General features: G+C 41.1%; 1 pseudogene; it reads right to left on the bottom strand.

The window, feature by feature from the left end:
* Nucleotides 1-6,182: 6,182 nt before the first annotated feature.
* Nucleotides 6,183-6,804, bottom strand: LOC103265698 (annotated as a pseudogene).
* Between the last annotated feature and the right edge of the window lie 9,368 nt (nucleotides 6,805-16,172).

Below are 16,172 nucleotides of genomic sequence, written 5' to 3'. Positions count from 1 at the left end.
ACTAAATATTTTTTAATATTAATTTCCTCTTTCTAGACATTGACCTTAACCAGAGTAGAAAACATGTCTATGTTGTTCATTCCATGCATTCTGAGAAACAGAACCAATAAAAGATGTGTATGTATGTGTGTGTACGTGTATGTATGTATCAAGAGATGTATTATGAGGAATTGGCACATGCAACTATGGAGGCTGAGAATTTGTAGTGCCAGACTCCAAAGACCTCAAAAGGGAAGGCACCGTTTCCAAGAGTTGGAAAAAGTGACCCAGAGACAACAGACAAGACATAGAATTATTCAGAAACTTACATATAGGGAAGGTGGTACAGCCATAGCTGGCTAGACAGGAAAAACTATTCCTGGTTGTAAAAAGCATACAGGTTATACAGTATTTTACACAGGGTGGAATGTGAGGTTGAGCATGAAAAGGGTAGGATTTCTAGTACATAGGCATAGTGTGAGAACGTGCTTATACATACACTGCATGTACATAAAATGGCTTCTCTCTATGGATGAGATTTTTTTGTATTATAATAAGTCAAAGGTGATCTAAAGGTAACCAAAGGTTCTGGGCATTGATCCAGGTGTGTCTGATCTGGTCTGAACCAGTCCAGGAGGCCCACTGACTCAGGAAGAGTATGTGAGAAAATTCACTACGCATAGCTGCAAAATTTGGTCAGTGGGAGCCGGGCTTGGTGGCTCAGCTTGTATTCCCGCGCCTTTGGGAGGCTGAGGTGAGTGGATTGCCTGAGCCCGAGGGTTCGAGACCTGCCTGGGCAACTTGGCAAGACCTCATCTCTACAATAAATCAAAAACTTAGCCGGGCGTGGTAGCACGCGCCTGTAGTTCCAGGTACTTGGAAGGCTGAGGCAGAAGGATCGCTGGAGCCCAGCAGGTCGAGGCGGCGGTGGCTGGGAGCAGCCACTGCACTCCAGTCTGGGTGACAGAGTGAGACTCCAACCCAAAAAAAAAAAAAAAAATTTGGTCAGCAGGTATGGGGAGCACTTTGCTCACAGACTCAGCATGATCTGTGTGCCCAAGCGTGGAGCCTGAGGGGAAGGGAACATCCTGGGTTGGCCACCACCAGGATCTCTCTCCAGGCTCCAACCCCCTGTTTGGGGCCATATCCAGGGTATGCTCATGTTGTCACTAAGTGTGTCTGCTGTCTGTCAGTTGGTTACTCAGGAAAGCCTGTAGCTCAGTCTAAGTGAAGGTCTGAGAAAGGAAGCCAATGGTGTAAGTCTCAGTCTAGAGGCAGGAGATGAGATGAGATGTCCCAACTCATTAGGCAGAGAAAAGAGGCAAATTCTCCCTTCCTTCACCTTTTGTTTTGTTCAGACCCTCAACAGATTGGATGATACCCACCCACATGGGAGAGGACAATCTGATTTACTGAACTCACTGATTAAAATGCTAATATCACACCGGGCACAATGGCTCATGCCTATAATCTCAGCACTTTGGGAGGTAGAGGCAAGAGGATTGCCTGAGCTCAAGGGTTCGAGACCAGCCTGAGCAACATGGCAAGACCTCGTCTCTACAATAAATAAAAAAATTAGCTAGGTGTGGTGGTACATGCCTGTGGTTCCAGCTATTTGGAAGGCTGAGATGGAAGGATCACTTGAGCCCTGCAGGTCGAGGCTGTGGTGAGCATACCACTGCACTCCAGCCTGGGTGATAGAGTGAGACTCCCACTTAAAAAAAAAAAAAATTCTATTATCATCAGGAAATGTCCTCACGGACACAACCAAAATAGTGTTTAGACAAATATATCTGGGCACTCCAATCCTGTCAAGGTGACACATAAAATTAATCATCATACCTCACATCTCTAAAGCCTTTGCAGCACAAAATAGGCATTCAATAAATATTTATTGATTGAGTGGGATGAAGCAATAGATTTTTATTATTTTCTGTGAAATCATAAACATGACTATGGACAAAGCAACTAGAAAGTTGGTAAAAATAACTGACAGTGATGATTCATTATGCGGCCTGTTGACAGATTGTACTACTTAAGTTTGATTGACAGTTACTCTCAGAGTAGGACCCAGAAACACTCCATCTCTGCACATGAGGAAGACACCACTTCAGTCTCACTGATTCCCAAAGCAGAAATTCAAAATAAATGGATTATGAGTTTAGTTTAGATTCAGCCCAGATGATATTCAAATATTTTGCCTTGGTTCTAGTTCAGTATTCCCTTAGCAAATAAAGAAAGAAAAAAATTAAGTTCAAAAAGGCTTATTAGTTGCTTAAAAAATAAATAAAAAGAAAATATTTGTTTTGGCTGCCAATCTGTTAAAAAAAATTAAAAGGTAACATATAGTTTGAGGTTGCAATTATCAGGCTGTTGCATTTGTCCTAATTTTGATACACAGCTTTATTTATTTCAAATATTTGATTTTAACGAGAAGATAACATTGAACTTCAAATTATAGATAGAGGGACTGGATAATATGTCTGCAATGCTGAGAAGACTGGTTTTCATTTAATTCTTTTTTATCTTAAATATTCCTGCCATTTCTCCTAATCAGTCTTAAATTAGCTCACTTTGAGTTACATAAATATCATTAATCTCATATATTCTATCAGCCATATGTGTTGCCTTGAGGTTTGGATTTTGGTAATTATTTTATGCTATTTATCAGTAGCTTGGCATAACTATTTTTTCTTCGTCAAGGATGGATAAAGTAAAATTCAGGTTTGGTGAATAGTGGGTTTGATATTGATGGCCATGAAACATGCTGAAAAAGGTGTCCACCTAGCAGCTTTAGTTTTTACTTATACAATCGCTCCTTGGTATTCATGGAAAATTGGTTCTAGGACTCCCTGTGGGTACCAAAATCTGAGGATGCTCAAGTCTCTCATATAAAATGGCATAGAATTGCACATAACCTGCACACGTCCTCACATATACTTTAAATCATCTCCAGATTACTTATAATATTTACTACAATAAAATGATATGTAAATAGTTGCTATGCTGTTGCTTTTTATTTGTATTTTTATTGTTGTATTCCTTTTTTTTTTTTTTTTTTTGGGGTTGGAGTCTCACTCTTGTTGCACAGGCTGGAGTGCAGTGGCATGCTCACAGCGCCACAGCTTCTATCTGCTGGGCTTAGGTGATCCTTCTTCCTAGGCCTTCCAAGTAGCTGGAACTACAGGTGCATGCCACCACACCTGGCTAGTTTTTGTGATTTATTGTAGAGATGAGGTCTCACCAAGTTGCCCAGACTGGCCTCCAACGCCCCTGGCTCGGGCAATCTTCTCGCCTCAGCCTCCCAAAGTGCTGGGATTACAGGTTGAGCCACTGTGCCCAGCCTACTTTTTACTTTTTTCAGACATTTTTGATCTGTGGTTTGTTGACTTCATGAATACAGAACCCATAGATGGCTGACTGTGATCTATACATTTTATTTTCTTCTTTTTGGGGGAATTTGAAACACTTAAGATTTTTGTTTTTAAATTTTTTATTTTAAAGATGTGGGGTACAATTCAGGATTAGGTATACAAATGGTGATCTTAAAAAACTTTTTATTTTATTATAGGAATGTGGGGTACAAGTAAGGATTAACTAATAAGTAGGCTGCATGCAGGTGAAGTTTGGGCTTCTAACTGGCCCTAACTCCCCCGGGTAATGAACCAGGTACCCTTCGGGTTGTCACATGCCTCCCTCCTCCCTCCCTTCCTCCCCTAGCAGTGCCCAATGACAGCCAATCCCTCTCTTGTGCTGATGTGACTAATGTTCAAAACTCACTTATGAGTGAAAATATGTGGTATTCAGATATTTGTTTCTGTGGTAGTTCACTTAGTGAGATGTGGGAAGTTTTCTTGGATGACCTCATGGAATGTTTGTTCCATGGTGTTCTCAGTTTTCCTTTCTGCTTCAAAGATACCAATCAAGCACAGATTTGATTTATTGATATAGTCCCACATCTCTTGAGGCTTTGCTCCTTCTTATTGAGTTTTTTTCCTATGTTTTTGACAGACTGGCTTAATTCCATATTTTGGTCTTGAAGCTTTGAGATTCTTTTCTCTGCTTGGTTGATCCCGCTCCCTATGCTTGTTACTATTGTTATCTTTATTTCCAGGGCGGAGTTCTTCATTTCCGTTATTTCAGAATAGGCTTTTCTGAAATTGGCTAGCTCCACTTTTACTTCCTGTACGATTTTGCTGAGTTTCTGTTCTAGTTTCACTTGGTTCTCTTGGTTCATTTTAGCCATCCAACCTCTAATTTCTGTGACTGTCATATGGGCAGGGGTTTCCATTGTTTGTGCTCTAATAGCTGCTTTTTTGGGTACTGTCTCTTTAGTCCTCTGAGGATACCTATATTTTTTCATTGATTTTTTTCCTCATTTGTAACTTGCATCTATTCCCTCTCTGTAATTCCTTTTGGTTTTGTTGCTCTGAAGCTAGTCACTGACCCTTTGTTCTAGGGCCCTTTTGTGGTTCAATATAGGTCACTCAGTGAGAGAGGGAGGGACATTCACTTCTCCTTGCTTTGCCTTGTGACTGGTTTCTGTAGCAGCCCCTGCTGCTAGTACTCTGTGGAGAGTGGATGGGGAAATGCCCCCCACTTCCCATCTGCTGTTTGCCCTTTGTAGCCCAGAAGCCTTCCCACTGAGAAAGCCTTTGGGTGTCCTTTACGTCGTTCCCTTCCTGTTCAAGTCCACACTCTGCTCTTGAAAAAAAGCAATTTCCCCGCCATAGGGAAGGGGAGAATAGATCGCCCTGTAGGCATGCCAGACTGGGAGATGATTCTTCCTGATCTAGCTAGGAAGATGGGCCAGGCGCCAGCAAGGTAGGCTTCTTTGCCTGGGAGCCAGCTAGCACTGTGCTCATGGCTGCTGTCCCAGCGTGGGTTTTGTTTTTTTTTTTTTCCATTTTGCTTCCAGTCTGGTTGCCCGCTACTGTGCTCTGACTAATACTCCTCCTGTGTGGAACTGACAACTCTTGTGTAGCCGGGAGCAGGTGAATGGACCCAAAGTGTCTTAAGATCACTTACCCTTTCTCATTCACCAGGCAGTTCCTGTGAAAGCCTGGCACACAGCAGGAGATGGGGCACCTGGATTCCCATATCTCCCATCGTTTTCTGGTTTCTGTGTGTTCAAAGAGACCTTTGCTGGGTGCAGGATGCTTCGCCAGTCCAAAAGTGTTCAGGGAGTCTCTGTCTGTAAACGGCTTGGTCCCTACTCTCTGCCTTGCTTAGGGAGGGCAGTGCCAGCCTGTTACTTCACAGTGGCCATTTTGAATTTTGAAATGAAATTTTCAAGAGGATCTTTTCAATATAAGAATATGCAGGATTGGGTGGGAGGGGAAGTGACAAAACAAAGTGTAGCCCCTCTACTACAAGGGGGAGTGAGGGTCATTTAGAAGCCCAAACTTGCTGGGCTTGGTGGCTAAGCCTGTAATTCCACGCTTTGGGAGGCTGAGGTGAGTGGATTGCCTGAGCCCGCGGGTTCAAGACCCGCCTAGGCAACTTGGCGAGACCTCATCTTTACAACAAATCAAAAAATCAGCCGGGCATGATAGCGCATGCCTGTAATTCCAGCTACTCGGAAGGCTGAGGTGGAAGGATCGCTGGAGCCCAGCAGGTTGAGGCTGTGGTGGCCGGGAGCATGCCACTGCACTACAGTCTGGGTGACAGAGTGAGACTCCAACTCAAAAAAAAAAAAAAAAAAGCCCAAACTTCACCTGTATGCAGTCTACTTATGTAGTTAATCCTCACTTGTACCCCACAACTCTATGATAAATAAATTAAATTAAATTAAGAATATGCAACAGCTTATCTGTTTAATAATGTTATGCATACATCAAATGTGTTTCAGAAGAGTCTGGAAGTTATACAAATAAATGTTAATGGTTTAGTAGATTGTAGATATTTTTAATTTTCTTTTCATTTGACTGTATTTTCAAGATTTATACAATAAAAATATATTACTTGAGTAATAAAAATAAAATTATATGTACAAAAGAGAAATTGCCTACAAAAATGTATTTTTGTCCCCGTTTTTAAAATGTATTAGCTATAGAGAATAGCCCAGATTGATTACTGTGTAGAATTGTTCCTGTCATGAGTAATTCTAAAAATTATGTATTTTAAAATATGTATATACTTTTTTTTTTTAAGTGAAGCTGCCTCCAAAAGGCAGACAGGTTTATTGGGCAGCGGCCGGGAAGTCAGCGATTGGACTTGGCCACACACTGAGCTCGTTCTTCTTCTTGTTGGGGTAGGAGTTGGAGGAGCCCTTGGCGGCATTGATGAGCTCATCTGCCAGGCACTCCACAATGGTCTTGTTATTCTGGAAGGCAGCCTGACGAGCGCCTGTGCACAGCAGTCAGGTGGACTGATTCATGTGGGGCCGTGGGGATACGTCCACAGCCTGCCATCTCACTGTCCTGGCTTGCCTGATGCATATGGAGTTTTCCTCCCACCTCCAGGGGCCACTGTTGATGATGGCATTCACTAGGACCTACAGAGGATTCCCACTTATGAGCAGGTAGATGATCTCTAAGTCATGCTTGACAGTGCACGGAGTCATGAGCTTCTTGCCATTGTTGTGGCCATGCATCATCATGGAGTTAGTGAGACACTGCAGGATAGGGCACTGGGCTTTGCGGAATCGCTTGGCATCATACTGCCCTGCACTGTGAGGCAGTACCTGGCATACTTCTCCTTCACTGCGATATAATCCTGTAGGCAAATGTCATTGATCTGTACATCATTGGTGCTCCACTTCCCAAAGAGCTTGATGTCAGGGATCTCTCCCAACACTGGTGCGGCTGTCCCCCACTCAGTCATCCTGAGGGCAAGCTGGAGTGTACCTTTTGCTCAGTGAGGACCACACGCTGCCCTGGTTCAGACAGAAAGATATGCTCTTTTTTAAAACTAAGATTACTTGATAATTAAGTCCACTCATAAGATCTGTGGGGCTTTATATACTATTAAGACTGTAACAATAAGGCTGAATTACATTTCAGGACTGCTGGGTTCTCATCTGGACCATATCACTGAATGCCATCTATAGTTTATTGGGAGACACAGACAGGATGTTGTCATGACACCTAATTCTGCCCCAAAAAGAGCAAAGGCATTGGACACCGTCTGTCACATCTTTTTTTTTTTTTTTTTTGAGTCAGAGTCTCACTCTGTCGCCCAGACTGGAGTGCAGTGGCCGCTCCTGGCCACTGCAGCCTCGACCTGCTGGGCTCCGGCGATCCTTCCAACTCAGCCTTCCAAGTAGCTGGAATTACAGGCATGCTCTACCACGTCCGGCTGATTTTTTTCATTTATTGTAGAGATGAGGTCTTGCCAAGTTGCCCAGGTGGGTCTCGAACCCGCGGGCTCAGGCAATCCACTCACCTCAGCCTCCCAAAGGCGCGGGATTACAGGCTGAGCCACCAAACCCGGCCTGTCACATCTTAGTTGGAGTGGTCATCAGCGCAGACATAGTAGGTGATATTTCCAGCAAGGTACCAATGATCCATGACAAAAGATTTTCAGTGTTATTTCTAACGTGACATAGGAGTAATTTTTGTTTGTTTTGTTTTGTTGTTGTTTGTTGTTTTTTGAGTCAAGATCTCACTCTGTTACCCAGGCTGGAATGCAGTGGTATGTATGATCACAGCTTACCACCATCTTGTCCCCCTGGGCTCAGGTGATCCTTCCATCTCAGTCTCCAGAGTAGCTGGAACTACAGGTGTGAGCCATTACACCCAGCTATTTTTCTTTTTTTTTTTTTGTAGAGATGAGGTCTCACTCTTTTGCCCAAGCTGGTCTCAAACTCTCCTGGGCTCAAGTGATTCTCCTTCTTTGTTGGGATTACAGGCATGAGCCACAGTGTCTGGCCTGTGTCAGGAGTAATTTTATTTTATTTTATTTTATTAGTATATATATATTTTTAGTTGAAGTCTCATTCTGTTGCCCAGGCTGGAGCACAGTGGCACACTCACGGCCACTGTAGCCTCAACCTGCTAAGCTCAGGCGATCCTTCCATCTCAGTCTTCCAAGTAACTGGAACTACGGGCATGTGCCACCACACCCAGCTAATTTCTTGATTTATTGTAGAAATGAGGTCTCACCAAGTTGCCCAGGCTGGTCTCAAACCCCTGGACTCAGGCAATCTTCTAGCCTCGGCCTCCAAAGTGCTTGGATTACAGGCTTGAGTCACCGCGCCCGGCCACAGGAGTAATTTTAAAAAACAAGGAAACGAGTTGCTCTGTGCTGTTCTAAGGGTTCACCATACATCATAAGGAGCCAAGCAGATGATTGGTCAGAGCCTCACCCCTGTCTGTCAGGATAGTTTGCTGACCCATGGAGAATGGATTCATGCCTGCTTTTGAGTTATTTCCCTGGTTTTCCCTTGACAGAACTTACTTTTCCCACTATTACTAATGCAAAAACTGGCTTACCTTACAACTTGCTGCGTTCATCAAATCATTTATTCATTTACTCGTATAGTCATTTTAAAAGTAATTTTTGAGTACCAACTATGTTATATACCAGACAACATTCTAGGTGCTAGGGACCCTGTAGAGAACAAAAAAGTCTGAGTTCCTACTCTCATGAAGCTTATATTTTCATGGAGGACACAGAGAATAAACAAAAAGATATGTAACATAAGGCCAGGTTTTAGTAAATGCCATGAAAAAGTAAACAAAGTGAAGTAAAGGTATAAAGAATGAGAGAAGTGAGATAGGGAGTAGTCAAGAATGATTCCTAAGTTTGGGACCTGAGCAACTGAGTACAATGGTAGTACCTTTCCCAGGATGGGGAAAATTGAGCAGAATCAGTATGGGTAGAGGAAAGTTCTGGAATTCCATTTAGGAGCTGTTAGGTTTGAGATGCCTAATCTGCCTGTAGATAATTGAAAATAGACCTCACTGATTTAGCCTTGCTTTATGTACTAGTCATGTTTCTGCAAAGTTCAGCATTTGGGCACTTTAGATAAAGAGTGAGTTGAGCATTCTAGGCAGAGCCAGCAGCAAAGGCAGACTGAGATGAAAACATTGAGAGAAACTGCAAGGATATAGTATAGGTGACATGCGCTGAATGAGGGCAAAAACAGTAAGAAACAACTTGGAGAGATGGTCAGGAGATAGATCAGGGAAGGCTCTTTACACCATGGTAAGGATTCTGGGTTTTATAGTATGATTAAAAGTTGCTGAAGGGTTTTGTGTAGGAGAATGACTTAATCTGCCTAGTGTTTATGAAAGGACCCATTTGGTGTAGAGAAAGACTGGATAAGAAAGCAGGGAAGCCCAGACACATATGGAAAGCTATAGCTGCTGTCCTGGTGAAAGCAATTCATGGTTTGAGCCAGGTGGAAGCAAAGGTAAGAAGTTGCCTCATTCTACATGTATTTGTTGATAGATGAAGTATGGAAAGTGAGAGATAGGGAGTAGTCAAGAATGAATCCTAAGTTTGGGACCTGAGCAACTGAGTACAATGGTAGTACCTTTCCCAGGATGGGGAAAATTGAGGAGAATCAGTATGGGTAGAGGAAAGTTCTGGAATTCCATTTAGGATCTGTTAGGCTTGAGATGCCTAATCTGCCTGTAGATAACTGAAAACAGATCTCTGATTAGCCTTGCTTTATGTACTAGCCATGTTTCTATAAAGTTCAGCATTCAAAAATATAAAAAATGCACACAAATAAAATGCATATATACTATGTATTTTTTAAAGTGTGTATACATATACATACACATATGTGTCACCAACATTGTACATGTTAGATAGATAGATAGCTCTCAAATGTATATACCTTTAAAATACACAACCAAGTGGGTATGTCAAGTAGGCATTTGGATTTGAAGTCTGGTGTTCAGGAGAGTTTGGAGCTAGGTATATACATTTGGGAGTTATCAATATCTAGACCAGCTGACCAGTAGAAGTACAGTGCAAGACACATATGTTTTCTAATAGTCATATTTTTAAAAGTGGAAAAAATTGGTAAAATTAATTTTGGTAATATATTTTATTTAACCCAGTTCATCCAAGATCTTAGTATTTTGTCATGTAGTCAGTGTAAAAATATTAGAGCTATTTTATCTTTTTTTCATACTAAGTCTTTGAACTCCAGCATATATTTTACATGTATAGCACACCTTGATTCAAACTTAATAGCCACATATGACTAGTAGCTACTGTAATGGACAGTACAGGTCTAGATGGTATTTAAAGCCAAAGGACTGAATATTGAGAGACAGTGTAGATAGAAAATAGGAGAAGTCCAAGAGGCACAAAGATTAAATTCTTGGGAGCTTCAGCATTTAGAGATCAAGAAAAGGAAGAGGAGGATCCCCTGTAGAAGAGAATAAGAATGAGAATGTTCTACATCTTGCTAGGTATATGGGTTGCATGGTGTATGCACTTATCAGAACTAATTGAAATGTACACTTAAGATGTATGCATTTCACTGTATGTAAATTATAACTCAATTAAAATAACACATCCTAAAAATAGGAGAGAGAGAGAGAAAGAGAAAAAAAATGAAATAAAGAGGACAATGAAGATGGTGTGGGGGTCCCAGAAGTTAAGTGATCAACATGTTAACTGTGTCAAATGCTGGCAAGAGATTGAATGAGATAAGGACAGAATTGACCAGAGAATGGGCAATAGAAGATCATATATCACCAAAAGAAGATTTGGTAGGGGAGATGAAGGCTTGATTAGAAACTCATTCAAGTGAGAATGAGGAAGTTTCTGGTCACAGATGGCTGGCTTAACATGTACTTTTACTTCTGCTTCTTCTGAAACCTGATTTAATGACAGTACATGAAATTTCTAATACTTAACCTCCTCCTCCAATATGTACAATTTAAAAGCTGGAAAGCATCTAGACAAATGTAACTGAGAAGATCTCTGAAAGCTGAATCCCTAGGAAACTCTAGGGAAAGCCAAGAAGTAATTTGAATGTTACCTTAGAATTGTTCCCCCCTGCCCAATACTCAGAAATTTGTAATACAGGTTCACCTAGGAGTGATGGGTAAAGGTGGGCCTAAAAACTGTTTAAAAAGCAGTTCAATACTCAGCTTTCCCCGCCATCTTCCATAGTGGGAAACTTGACTCTCCCATCCAAGTATAAAATTGCAGGAGGGTAAACCAGAAGACTCTGGACTTCTAGTAAGAACAAGAATACAAGAAGGAAGTGCTGGGATTACACGAAAATCTACATATTGTGTTGTGAGACACCAAATGCATTTTATACTATCACCCAACTTCCTCCCCAACTCAGCACCCAGAATGCTGACCGACAGGCTTGAGATGGGATGATTTCCCCAGGTCAAGAGAAAAGGTTTAACACTACCTTAATGACCATGGCCAACAAGCCCCTCCCATGTCCTAACCCTGAACACACACCAAGATTCTAGTCACCTTTTTAGGGCCCTACTCTTATAGCCAAGGACTACTGAACATTTAAAGAAAGATTCTATTAATAACATCAAATACAGAGATAAAATAGTCAAATAAAAGTACCTTGATGGTTTGGATTTTACAATGAGAAAAAACCCCTAAAAACAAGCTATCATTGGTAAGAGAAGACAGTGGGTCTACAAAACAAAACCAGAATAGTGCCCTCCCCCACACCTCAAAAAAGGAAGGAAATATTAATAAAACAAAAAAGGAGCTTTAGGAAGTTAAAAATATGGTAGCTGAAACAAAAACCTCAATATAGGGATTGAAAGCTAAATTGAGGAAAGTAGAGCAAGCACTTAAAAAGACGAGAAATAAGATAAAAATAAAAGAAAATTAGATGATCAGTCTAAGAGGCCTAACATCTGAATTATAGGATTTACAGAAAGAGGGAACAAAAGAAACAGATGTGAATAAATAATTAAAGGAGCATTTCAAAAGTGGAATGACATGAATTTCAGATTTAAAAGGTCTTTCAAGAACCCAGCATAATGGGTGGAAATAGACCCATAATAAGTCATTTCATTATAAAATTTCATTAGTATCAGGCACAAGGAGATGAAAACAATTATATACAAAGGATCAAGTTTGAGAATAGCTTTGAACTTTTTTACTACAGCAGTGGAAACTAGAAGTTAATGAAAAGCAATGCTTTCAAAATTTGATAGAAAAGTATTTCTGCTTTAGAATTTATATATACAAAGTCTTAAGTGTAAAGGCAGATGTAAATCATTTTCAGACATACAAATCCAACCCTCAAACATTTACTTCTTATGGTTACTTCTAAAGCAGTAGCCCAATGAGGAAGTACAGCAAGAAAGAGAATGACAGACATGTCCAGGATCCAACTCTAGAAAGAGGTGACGGGAATCCCAGGATGGAGGTGACCAGGTCCCAGGGTGCCAACAATGTAGCAGCCTCAGAGAGTAATCTGAACAGATTGAAGGGAAATAAATGATTATGAAGTTAAGGAAAATTGAAATAATTATGTTTTATTTTCTTTTTATTGTTGCTGCTTTCCTTTGTTGTTATTAAAAAGGTCATCCTTGAACTTGGCCAGTCTAGGTGGTGATGGAAACAGCCCATTTTTCAGCTACTCCTCTTCCCTCAAAATTACTTTGAAATCAGACTATGCTTAGAAATCTATCTCACTGTCACGCTCTGACCACAACCTACACAGCAGGAAGGAAGGCGAGGTCCCTTCCTGGAGATGTTTTGCAGTGATGGGATATGAGAACTTCCTCCATTAAAGTTCTTTTGATTTATAAGAAACAAACCTGTTCAATCAAATTTAGACAAGAACAGGAAATGGACTATACCAATACACGGGTGTCTTCTAGAACCCATAGGAGTGCTGCTGGTCCTCAAAGAAACTTGAGCCGGGGGTGGGGGTAGGGGGCGGGCTCTCAAGGACACAGGCAGGATCATGTCGTGTTTTTCTCTGTCTCTCTCTCTCTTTTACTCCTCCCCCTATAAATATGGTTTTTCACCACCACCCCCGCCTCCTGTTCCCCACAAAAAATACTTTCTCTACAGACTTCTCAGTATACTTGATGGGTGAGAGATGGCTACCCTCACAACACCTTCAGTTCTTATTACCTCAGAACAAGTAAACATCTCAGAGCAGCAAGAACATCTCAGTCTCAGTCTCAGATTTAAGACAGCTGCCCAACACTGGTTCAAACAGCTCTGATGGAAGACAGTGTCACAGGTACAAACATGACTTCTGGGGCCTATTTCCCCAAGGTATAGGGCAGTTCTTAGAGCTTTTTGGATCTACCCTCTGGAAAGTCCTTCCTGTTCCATTACTTTTCTTGGTTACACCTGAAGTAGGTATTGAATTACATAGGTTTTCCAGCCTACTTCCTATCCTGAACTAGGGATATTATCCCAGACTATTTAGACCAGACTTATGGTTTCTTTGCACTTCTGCAAAACTCTCTCAAAACCAGGAGACCCCATCTGCCTGCTTTCAGACATTTCCATGAGCAAATAAACACATTGAGAGTTCTCTATGGGGGACTTCTTGTATTTCTTATATGTACTTTATTCCTTTGCATTCTTGCCCCCAAATCATTCTCTCTCGATACTTTGCCACACACAAGCAGTAGCAACCATGTATAGCAGTACTAAAGTTCCTCTGAACTACAAGTTCAAAAGGTAAATGGTCTTTCGAGGTTATTACAAGCAACACCGTTATTAAATGTCTTGCCTTCTTGCCAGCCTCTGATATCAGTTTCCCCACTGCCATCACCTGACTGCTAAACCAACATTTTTTTTCCCCAGCAGCTTAACTCTATCTGTACTAATTTTGCTGTTAGTCAGGGTAAGTTGCAGTAGCAACCTGTTCCCAGAATCTCAGTAACCCTAACACAATAAAGGTTATAGGTCTGATGGGAGACAGGTAAGTCTCCAAAACAGCTGCCCTGTGCGATGAGGTACCTCAGCTATTGGTTATCTGTCTTTGGCTCTGTCATTCACAATTAACAAGACAAGATCACAGGGAAAAGTCATACCCGTTTGTCTAAACTTTGATCCTGAAGTAAGACATATCCCTGCTGTTCAAAGCCTATTGACCAGAATTAGTCTTACGACCCCACCTAACCATAAAGGCTCTTCCACAGTCCCCAGAGGTCTCATGTTGAGAGAATAGAGCTATCAGATCAAAATAGCCTGGACAGTGAAGCCTCTACAGTGAAAAACCCTGTCCTGAAGAGTGACGTGCATGGAAATTTGCATAAGTGAGAAACAAAATGTTGTTGCGTGAATCCACTGAGATTTGGGGATTTAATTATTCTTATAGCATAGTCCATCCTATCCTGATTCATACAGGAACATAAAAGAAGATAGGAGTAAATGAAACAGCATAGCTCATTTTTCTTGACGCAATTGTAATTCCAATCAAAATACAGTAGGATTTTGGGAAGACTCTGACAAAATGATGTAACACTCATCTGGAATAACAGAGGAGTGAGAATAGCCAATATAACTGCAAATGAAAGAATGAGAGAAAACTAATTTGACCCACAATTAAGACATTTTATAAGCCGGGCTCGGTGGCTCAGCCTGTAATCCCGCGCCTTTGGGAGGCTGAGGTGAGTGGATTGCCTGAGCCTGTGGGTTCGAGACCCACCTGGGCAACTTGGTGAGACCCCCCCCATCTCTACAATAAATCAAAAATTAGCTGGGGGTGGTAGCACGCACCTGTAGTTCCAGCTACTTGGAAGGCTGAGACGGAAGGATCGCCAGAGCCCCCAGCAGGTCGAGGCTGCGGTGGCTGGGAGCAGCCACTGCATTCCAGTCTGGGCGACAGAGTGAGACTCCAACTCAAAAAAAAAAAAAAAAAAAAAAAAAGACATTTTATAGGTAAAGAAATTGCAGGAATAAAGCTGTTAGTGGAGAATAAAGATCCTGAAACAAACCAAAATACATTTGAGAATTTAGAGTGTAAATAAAGTAAGTCAGTGGGACAATATGAATAACTCAGAAATGTTGTGATGAATATGCCAACTTGGGGGGTGGTTGTGCTAGAGTACCTTATGTCTCATCCCCAGAGAAATTCCAGGTGGATCAGCCGGGCTCGATGGCTCAGGCTGTAATCCCAGCACTTTGGGAGGCTGAGGCAAGTGGATTGCCTGAGCCCGTGGATTCGAGACCTACCTGGGCAACTTGGCGAGCCCGCATCTCTACAATAAATCAAAAATTAGCCGGGCGTGGTAGCAAAGGCCTGTAGTTCCAGCTACTTGGAAGGCTGAGGTGGAAGGATCGCTGGAGCCTAGCAGGTGGAGGCTGCGGTGGCCAGGAGCGTGCCACTGCACTCCAGTCTGGGTGACAGAGTGAGACTCCAATTCAAAAAAGAAAAAAGAAATTCCAGGTGTATCAATAACCTAAACGTAAAACATGAAACCATAAGAATACTAGAACAATCACTGGTCTTATTTTCATAATTTTGAACTGGGGAAGATAAAGAGACATATAAGACAAGATTGACAAATTTGCTCACATAAAAATGGAAACTTTTGCAAAAAAAAAAACAATAACAAACAGAGCCAAGAGATAAACTACAGAAAAAAAATTTCAATTTATATAACAGGAAGGGGATTAATTTCTTTAATATACAAAGAGATAAATAAATCAGCAACAGAAAAGTAAATAATTCAATGGAAAAATAAGCAAAAGGTAGACAGTTTGCAGCACAAAGCAAATAGCCAATAAACATATGACATATTTTTAGCTTTTATATAGTCAGAGAAATGTAAGTTAAAAAAAGATATTATATTTCATTTATAATATTTGCAAAAATATGGTAGTCTCCCCTTATCTGCAGTCTTGTTTTCCAAGGTTTCAGCTACTCCTGGTCAATGGTGGTCTGAAAATATTAAATGAAAAGTTGCCGAAATAAACAACTAATAGGTTTTAAATTGCTTACTGTTCTGAGCAGCATGAGGAAATTCCATGGAAAAGGGAGGACTACTGTAAAATTGTGATCATATTCAAGGATGTGGGAAACAAACCCTTGTGTATTATTAGTAGAATGTAGATTGCTATCACCTCTCTGAAAAACAATTTGGCAATAACTATTAAAATTTAACGAGCACATTCTTTTTACCTCAGCAGTTCCCCTTTTAGGCATTTTTCCCATAGGTATTTTTCCCATAGAAACATTTGTACAAGAAGCCAACTATTATATATACTGTAAGGGACAGCATGATGCTATTATTTACAATAGTAAAAACTAGATGAAACTTAAG

The sequence above is a fragment of the Carlito syrichta genome, unplaced genomic scaffold (assembly GCF_000164805.1).
Source record: "Carlito syrichta isolate Samal-C Ts95f unplaced genomic scaffold, Tarsius_syrichta-2.0.1 Scaffold306767, whole genome shotgun sequence".
NCBI classification, from domain to species: Eukaryota; Metazoa; Chordata; class Mammalia; order Primates; family Tarsiidae; genus Carlito; species Carlito syrichta.
The sequence above is the reverse complement of the archived record's forward strand: the minus strand, read 5'-3'. Positions and strand labels throughout refer to the sequence as shown.